At 38.5% G+C, this 9515-nt stretch overlaps 1 pseudogene; it reads right to left on the bottom strand.

The window, feature by feature from the left end:
- Positions 1–3557: 3557 nt before the first annotated feature.
- Positions 3558–5855, bottom strand: LOC132177336 (cytochrome P450 716B1-like; annotated as a pseudogene).
- Between the last annotated feature and the right edge of the window lie 3660 nt (positions 5856–9515).

Below are 9515 nucleotides of genomic sequence, written 5' to 3'. Positions count from 1 at the left end.
GGAGGTTTAATAGATTGGTTTCATAGAGAAAAAGAGAGAGATAGAGAGTTGATGATTCAAGATATGCGTTTAAGAGAGTGGTAGGCCATTAAAATAAGTTCAGAGTAGGAACTTGATTTCTTTTTTCTTTGGTTTCTTGTTCTCTATGTCAACTTTTAAGAGAGTTGATGATGCAGCATCCTCGAATGATCAGATGAAAAACTCTTCTTCTTTGAAAAAAGTGAAATTCATTGATTAAAAATTGTTGTGGGCCCCTAATAATAATTATTGTAGTTTATTAATATTTGTTTAGCAGGTGTTTAGTTTGTCTTATTTACTTGTCCTTATTAATGTTATCACGTGTAAGTGTCTTCCATCTTACCTTCTGGTGTGGATGGTTGTGGCCTTGTGGGGTAGCAGTTGGGTCATTCCATGTGAAATGGGACACTCAGTTGCAGTTATCAGTGCATCATGTGTAGAGCAATGCTATAAACTCAATTATTAGACAATTTATCTACAATTGTGCTGACGTGGAGTGCCTATAAACCATTAATCAACATTTATTAAAAAAAGTTCATAAATTCAATGGTTTATGGGCACTCCACATAGGCCAAGTTGTACATAAATTCTATAAGAGTTGAGCTTTTAGATTTACTCTCTTGTAACTTATTCTTAATGAAAAGGCATCCAAAATTTTATTATTATTGTGGTATCAGAGCAGGTCATGGAATTTGATTCTTGTTTGAACTTTGAAGATGCATGTAGTATTTTATTCTCAAGTCTTGCATTAAAAAGGAAGAACTATTTTATTCAAAAAAAAAAAAAGGAAGAACTATTGAAGTAAAATATCGTTTTCTTCTTCATATTTACCATCTTTCCTTTCTGTTATTTAAAAAATAAATGAAGGCCCGTTGAACATTCAGTGGTGATCGGTTGAAGGATTTATCCATCCCGCAGATATTCAATTTTTATTTCTTTGATTTGATTGCTTTAAGGGTGCCGTTCCAGTCAGTTGCTTCATTAGCGCCCATATGAGAGTGAAATTTAATGAGACTGCTTCATGGGGAGTATGCAAAGAGCATGGATGGCAAACCGTGTGGTTATCATAATATGGAATTCAGTTGAATAGACACCATAGACAGGAACCATCCATCCATCTCCCTTGGGGATGCTCTTGAAGGCTTCTGCTATCATATATAATAAATATATGATTATGTAATTACGACTCATGACAGAAATGTTATGTAAGATAAGCATGATACCAGTTACAGTAGAAAAGATCTTACAGAGCTAACATAGTTTTCTTGGCACAAGTTTGATTGGTAGACCTTGAGTTGGTACTGGCAGGGGATCCCTGCTGAAAGAATTGTCTGCACATAGCTTCCATGTGAACCGAGTTACAAGATAATGAATTGTGACAAGGGTTTCAATTCTTGCAAACTCATATCCTGGACATATTCGAGTACCTCCTCCAAATGCAACGAACGGTGGAACCGATGCTTGGTTCTCAAATCTACTTGGGTCAAACTTTGATGGTTCTGGGAATATGTTACTGTCCATATGAGTCATTGGCATAGCCCAGAATATCTGAATGTCAAAATAGAGGGGTTCCAGTTTTATAATTGTTTCAAAGAGTAATATGTAGTGGGACAACAAAGAGGAAACAGAGCTTTTACTTACTTGCCATCCTTTAGGAATTAGGTATCCACCATATTCAATATCTTTTAGGGCCTTCCTAAAGCCACCAAAGACAGGAGGAAACATCCTCAGTGTTTCCATTGCTACTCTCCAGGTGTACTTCATTTTGGATAGGTCTTCCCAGGTTAAACTCTCCTGAGGGCTTGGTCTTTGCTATCTCTTCATGATCTACAAAATCATGAACATCCCTCTCATAAGTCTTATTTGAGCAAGGTTTAACAGAACTTAACCATTTTATAAGTTCTCTCAATCCATTCTTTTTTATTTTCTTTGCCTAATTCATTGTTCTCTAAAGAAGCTAGACATTTGGCTTGCCTCAAGTTATTTATCACTTGAGATTTCCTGTTGTTCAAATAAACAGTCAAGATTGTAGAACGAATCTTAGCTTTTATCATTGTCACTAAGTTTTCCCCAAATGCAGATCAAGGGGGGTTTAATAGATTGGTTTCAGAGTGAGAGAGAGATAGAGAGTTGGTTTAAGAGAGTGATAGGCCATTGAAATAAGTTCAGAGTAGGAACTGGACTTCTTTTTTCTTTTGTTTCTTGTTCTCTATGTTAACTTTGATCGGATGAAATAGTCTTCTTCATTGAAATAAGTGAAATTCATTGATTAATGATTGTTATGAGCCTAATAATAATTATTGTATTTTATTAATATTTGTTTAGTAGGTGCTTAGTCAGTTAGTTGTCTTATTAATTACTTGTCCTTGTTAACGCTATCACGTGTAAGTGTCTTTAATTTAATTAAACATCCTTTGGTCTTCCATCTTACCTTCTGGTGTGGATGATCGTGGGGTAGCCGTTGGAACTTGGGTCAATGCATGAAGTGCCACAAGGAGGGTCTGGCCTCTTGAAATGCTAAAATTATTAACAATTTATAAATATTTTTCAAATATCCAGGACTATTACACCATGTGTTGTAGACCAAATTGAGAATCAAGATCATATTTTAGTGGATGGGTTTTGATGCTGCTCGTTTGTTTAATGATTATGCTATGGAGTGCTGTATTCAAACAAAGTAGTTCCTCTTCTAGGGATTATTTGCAACCTTGCTTTCATATTAAGTTGGCCATTTTAACTGGTTCTAAGGCCTTTTTTTTAAAAAAAAAATAAAAAATAAAATCAGATCATATTAAAAATCTTATAATTCTTTATATGTCATGATAAATAGAATGATGAGCCAAAGCATATAGTTTATTAAATTTTAGGAGGACGAGCCAAAGCATCCCTTAAATTTATAATTTAGTTTTCAATAAAAGGCCTTATATTTACCATCATTTCCATGACATGCAATCTCATGTTTTGGATATTTGCCCTCTTGTAGGTCATTTCAATCTTCAATTCTAGAGTGCTTTTCTGGGACATATAATCCTTAGTAGTGGCACCACTTCTCTCTTTAAAAAAAAATCATGTTTTAGCCATGCTTCTTTGATCCACTTAAGTTTATTGTTCTGCATCTTAGTTCAATTTGCAGAAGCACTATCCCCATTGATTGATTATACATTTTCCCCCTTGATTTTCTTATTTTCAAGTTTCATCAAACAATATTGCTCTAAAAGAAAGCAAATGATTATCTCTCTTTTTTTCATCAAGCTCTGAAGTCCCCCATTGTTACTAATCAGATGAATTTACAGTTCCCCATAAATGAAGTTAAGTTGCATATCTTGAATTTGAGTTGGGTATGAGACTATGAAGGCTAGCTACTTTCCTATGTAACTATGATATGGAGTTAATGTGCAAGTGTTTTTCCCATCTTTTTTCGTTGTAGGGTTAAGACCTTGGGGTGCTCATGGTAAGTATATTTGAAATTGCCTAAACTATACTCTTGAAGGCTTCTGCTATTATATATAATAAATATATGATTATGTAATTACGACTCATGACAGAAATGCTATGTAAGAAAAGCATGATACCAGTTACAGTAGAAAACATCTTACAGAGCTAACTTACTTTTCTTGGCACAAGTTTGATTGGTAGACCTTGAGTTGGTACTGGCAGGGGATCCCTGCTGAAAGAATTGTCTGCACATAGCTTCCATGTGAACCGAGTTACAAGATAATGAATTGTAACAAGGGTTTCTATTCTTGCAAACTCATATCCTGGACATATTCGAGGACCTCCTCCAAATGCAACGAACGAGTATGGTGGAACCGATGCTTGGTTCTCAAATCTACTTGGGTCAAACTTTGATGGTTCTGGGAATATGCCACTGTCCATATGGGTCATTGGTATAGCCCAGAATATCTAAATGTAAAAATAAAGGGGTTTCAGTTTTATAATTGTTTCAAAGAGTAATAATAGTTGGAGAACAAAGAGGAAACAAAGCTTTTACTTACTTGCCACCCTTTAGGAATTAGGTATCCACCATATTCAATATCTTTCAGGGCCCTCCTGAAGCCACCAAAGACAGGAGGAAACATCCTGAGTGTTTCCATTGCTACTTTCCAAGTGTACTTCATCTTAGCTAGGTCTTCCCAGGTTAGAAACTCTCCCGAGGGCTTGGTCTTTGCTATCTCTTCCTGTTCTGCAAAATCATGAGCATCCCACTCATCATTCATATTTGAGCAAAGTTTAACAGAACTTAATCATTTATGAGTTCTCTCAATCTATTTTCTCTGATTTGCTTTGCCTAATTCATTGTTCTCTCAGGGATACATTTGGCTTGCCTCAAGTTATTTAATCACTTGAGATTTTTTTTTGTTCAAATACACAGTGCAAGACGAATCTTAGCCTTTAATATTGTTGCTAAGTTTTCCCCAAATCTTGCAATCATCATTTTTTATTTGAACAACAGGAGATCTCCACTGATTAAATAATTGGAGGCAAGTCAAATCCCTCAGGACGTCTTTACAGCATGGTTTAAAACTATGGTCTACTATGTACTTTTTTCCAAGTAACTTGATCTTGCATTGAGAGATAAAGAGAGAGTTTTATGTATACCTTGAAAAACAGATGTATATACAGTAGGTTCATTTGCTAGAAGCCTCACTATGAAAGTCATCAGAACAGATGAAGTATCGTGTCCTGCAACCATGACAAGCATGACATTGTGCACAATCTCATTCTCTGTTACTGCTTCTTCATTGTCCTCCTTGCGGATGCTAAGCAAACAAGTGATGAGGTCTTGGTGAGGAGAAGCACCCTTCTGCTCAACTTCCACTCTCTTCTCACGTATCAAGTCCTTAATCATGTTTTGAACCGTTGCACTTGCTCTAAGGCTGCGGTTGTAGCGTGTGAAGGGCAAGTTAACTGGTACTGACCACATCCCTGGCATCATCTCTTTGAAGCAAGCCACAAATTTATCTCTTCGAGCTCATCGCTCAACTCCGAATAGAAGAGAGCAAATTATGTTGAATGTGAGGGTCTTCATGAGGGGCAACACCTATCAGTAATACAAATGTCACCCTTATATCTTAATGTGAATTTTCAATTTAAACAACTAACCCCTAAACATAAGGTATGTGAAACCTCTAACTTTTTTAAGTTAAAATTTTCTATTAAAGTCTTACAAATATAGTGTCCATTTGGTTTAACCGTTTCAAAAGGTACAGTTTGAGTACTTTTTTGTGTAACATCAACATACCTCAACTTCTTGTTTGCCTTGCCAATGCATCTCAAGGTGCTGCCTGACTTCTCCATCCATTTCCCCCACATACTGCTTTAATGATTCAGGCTTTAAGAATGATACAAGTGCACTTCTAACACGCTTGTGATCTTCGCCACTCAACTCCAATATGTTGCGCTCACCCAAAATCATTCGAATTGACTGAGTTTGCTGATTACCAATTGTGCTGCTATCACTGGAGAATACAAACTTGTTTGCAGCCTGTCCATAAACGAACACTGTTGGTTTACCAAAGAGGCTTAGCTTTGATATTGGACCATACTTTCTGATTCTTTCTTCAAGCCATTTTTCTGCTGTGTTGGCACGCATGGCCCGAAGAAGGGCAAGGCTTTGGCCTAAAAAGGGTATTCCAAGTGACCCAGGAGGCACCCTTTTTGATGATCTTCTTCCCCTTGTAAGGAGAAGGAAGATGGGTATGAGGAAGAGAAAGATAGCCAGGAAAATATTCATTTTTCTTCTGTGGCTTTGGTGTATTGAAGTGAAAGAGGGTGTGGGGAGGTTTAATGGATTGGTTTAAGAGATAAAGAGAGTTGATGATGCAAGACATGCGTTTAAGAGAGTGAAAGGCCTTTAAAATAAGTTCAGAGAAGGAACTGGATTTCTTTTGTTTTTGGTTTCTTGTTCTTTTGTCAGCTTTTAGGTTGTCTTTGCCCTCTAGGCCAAATGTTCCATTTCTCTGTCAGGAAGAATTCTTAAAAAAAACCCCAAGCCCGCCTAACCTCTTCTTTGGAAAGACATGCGAACAGACTCTTTGTTTATTTTAGTGATCACTCATTTAATAATAGATTTAAGAACTATAACGTCTGAAATGGTCCACACTCTTTGTTGTGGGAAATTGTTTGTATTATAATGCTCTTACAAAGTTGATTACAATTCATCTTATCACATCTGTTAGGTGTGACTTGCCACCCATCACACGTGGCCCCACTAGTTCTCTATTTCTTTTGGGTTTAGGAGACTTTTGTCCAAATTTGATTTGGAGTCCTTCTCCTATGTGTAATTGGACTCCTTGTTTGATTTATAGTAGGAGTCCTAGACCAACATGTAAAAGGAGAGTTAAAGCTTCTATATAAGGAACAAAGCATAAGGTGAATTTGTGTGTGCCAAAAACGTGAAGCATCAAAGGGAAGAGAAAAAAGAGAGAATTTGAGAGAAAGAGGTACAAGGGCAGCAAGGGTGTTTTCTTCTTGGTGGTTTTTGAAGGAGCCAAAAACAAGTGATTAGAAGAAAAATGGTGCTGCAGAGTGAGAGAAGAAAATAGAGATCAGCCGCCATCCGTTCCAGCAAAAGAAGAGTTTGTACATCTGTCTTTTGTATTCTATTTTGGGAATAATCTTTCTTGTGTGATAGTGAGATTTGGGTGTATTGGGGCTTTGGGATCTGAGTGATTTTCTCTCTACTATTTTTGTACTCCATCTTTTGATAGTGGATTTTCTCCGGATTGTCTCAGCCAGTGGATGTAGGCTTGTTAAGCCGAACCACTTAAATCTTTGTGTCGTGTGTGATTTGATTGCCTAATCTTTGTTATTCCGCATTCTTCTTATTTTTTCGCATCTCACGGGTCTTGAGAAATAGGATTAATTTCCTAACAACTGGTATCAGAGCCAGGTTCGAGTGGGAGCGATGGCAGGTGAAGAAGGAAAGATGAGAATCGAGAAATTCGACGGCAAAGATTTTGGATTTTGGAAGGTACAGATTGAAGATATTCTTTATGGGAAGGATCTTCATCAACCTCTTTTGGAAGAACAACCCGACGACATGTATGATAGCGAGTGGGCTCTGCTTGATCGTAAAGCCCTAGCAGTTATCAGGTTATCTCTGTCAAAATCAGTTGCACACAACTTTGTAAAGGAGAAGACCACAGCAGGTCTAATGAAGGCTTTGTCAAGCATGTATGAGAAGCCTTCGGCTAACAACAAGGTGCATCTGATGAAGAAATTGTTCAACCTAAAGATGGCGGAAGGGGCTTCGGTGGCACATCATCTCAATGAGTTCAACACCATCACAAATCAATTATCCTCGGTGGAAATTAATTTTGATGATGAGGTTCGCGCGTTGATCGTCTTGGCATCTTTGCTAAATAGCTGGGAAGTAGTGAGGATGGCTGTGAGTAACTCTGTAGGAAAGAGTAAACTAAGCTATGAAGACATCAGGGATTTGATTCTCAGTGAAGAGGTTTGCAGAAAAGATGCGGGTGAAGCCTCTTGTTTTGGTGCTGCTTTAAACCTCGAGACTCGGGGCAGAGGACAAGATAGAAACTCTGGTCAAGGCAGATCAAATTCTAGAAAAGGGAGAAGCAAATTCAGATTCGACCGACAACCTGAGTGTTGGAACTATGGCAAGACTGGCCACTACAAGAAGAATTGCAGGGAACTGCGGAAGAAGACTGAGAATGATTATGCAAACGTAGTGACAGAAGAAGTATATGATGCCCTACTTCTCTCTATTGACAGTCCCCTTGATTCTTGGGTCTTAGACTCAGGAGTATCTTTTCATACGACAGAGATCCGTGAAATTCTCGAGAACTATGTTGCTGGAGATTTCAGGAAGGTATATTTGCCTGATGGATCAGCATTGGATATTGTGGGCCTACGCGATGTTCGCATTAGAGTTCACAGTGACTTGATATGGAAGCTACAGAAGGTCAGGCATGTTCTGGAGCTGAAAAAGAATCTGATTTCAGTGGGACAGCTTGATGAGGAAGGGCATTCAATTCATTTCCACGGTGGAAAGTGGAAGGTCAACAAGGGAGCCAGGATTTTGGCTCGTGGTCATAAGACGGGTACTCTCTATATGACGACGAACAGCAAGGATATAGTTGTTGTTGCAGATACGGGTGCTCACTCAAACTATGGCACCTAAGGCTTGGGCACATGAGCGAGAAAGAGATGAAGGTACTTATGTCAAATGGGAAACTACCGGAGTTTAAGTCAGTTGAGTCTGATTTGTATGAAGGCTGCATCTTAGGGAAGCAGAAGAATGTGAGTTTCACGGAAGTTGGCAAAGCACCTAAGCTTGGAAAGCTGGAGCTGGTACACACGGATTTGTGAGGTCCCGCACCAGTGGCATCTTTTGGAGGCTCGCTGTATTACATCACATTTATTGATGACTCAAGCAAGAAGGTATGGGTTTATTTCTTGAAAAGTAAATCTGATGTATTTGAGACTTTTAAGAAATGGAAGGCCATGGTTGAGACTGAAACGGGCTTGAAGCTCAAGCGTTTGAGATTAGACAATGGAGGAGAATACGAAGACAGGGGGTTTAAACAGTTTTGCACAGTGAATGGGATTAGAATGGAGAAAACTATCCTAGGAATGCCGCAGCGGAATGGCGTGGCTAAGTGCATGAACATAACTCTCAATGAGCGTGCTAGGAGTATGAGGTTGCATGCTGGGTTACCAAAGACTTTCTGGGCTGATGTAGTGAGCACTGCTGCATACCTGATAAATAGGGGGTCTTCCGTTCCCCTAAGCCATAGACTACCGGAAGAAGTCTGGAGTGGAAAAGAAGTAAATATTTCACATTTGAAAGTTTTTGGTTGTGCTTCGTATGTCCATGTTGAGTCTGATGCTATGAGTAAACTAGATGGTAAATCTAGTAAGTGTTTCTTCATTGGATATGGAGATGAGGCCTTCGGTTATCGATTTTGGGATGATCAAAATCGGAAGATCATTAGAAGTCGGAATGTGACTTTTAATGAGTGTGCTATGTACAAGGATGGGTCAAGTGCAGAACCTGAAGTTACAGAACAGGAACCGAAGAAGTCTGAGTTTGTTAACTTAGATGATCTTTCTGAAAGTACAGTGCAGAAAGAGAAACAATTCGTGGAGGTGGAGCTTAATGAACAGTGTTCACTCACGGATAAATGTGATGACAGAAAATCTTCAAGAAACTTAGAGCACCGGGAAGAGTCTTATTCTTTAACAAGAGGCAAAGAGAAACAGGATTGAAAAGCAACAAAGAGGTATGACTTTGAAGATATAGTTTCTTTTGCTCTAAAAGCTAGTAGTGGAGATCCGTTGTCTATTCAGGATGGTATGCCGAAAGAGGTGGAGTCACTATGGAGTGGTAAAGCTTGGGAATCGGCAGAATTACCCAAGAGAAAGAAGGCTAAAGGGTGCAGATGGGTCTACAGGAAGAAAGAGTCATCGGATAAAGCTGTATGGTCGACGGGACAAATAGGGAGGCATGGTGTTATGTCTAAATCAGGTCC

The sequence above is a fragment of the Corylus avellana genome, chromosome ca4 (genome assembly GCF_901000735.1).
Source record: "Corylus avellana chromosome ca4, CavTom2PMs-1.0".
Classification (NCBI taxonomy): domain Eukaryota; kingdom Viridiplantae; phylum Streptophyta; class Magnoliopsida; order Fagales; family Betulaceae; genus Corylus; species Corylus avellana.
This window is presented reverse-complemented; position numbering and strand designations above follow the sequence as displayed.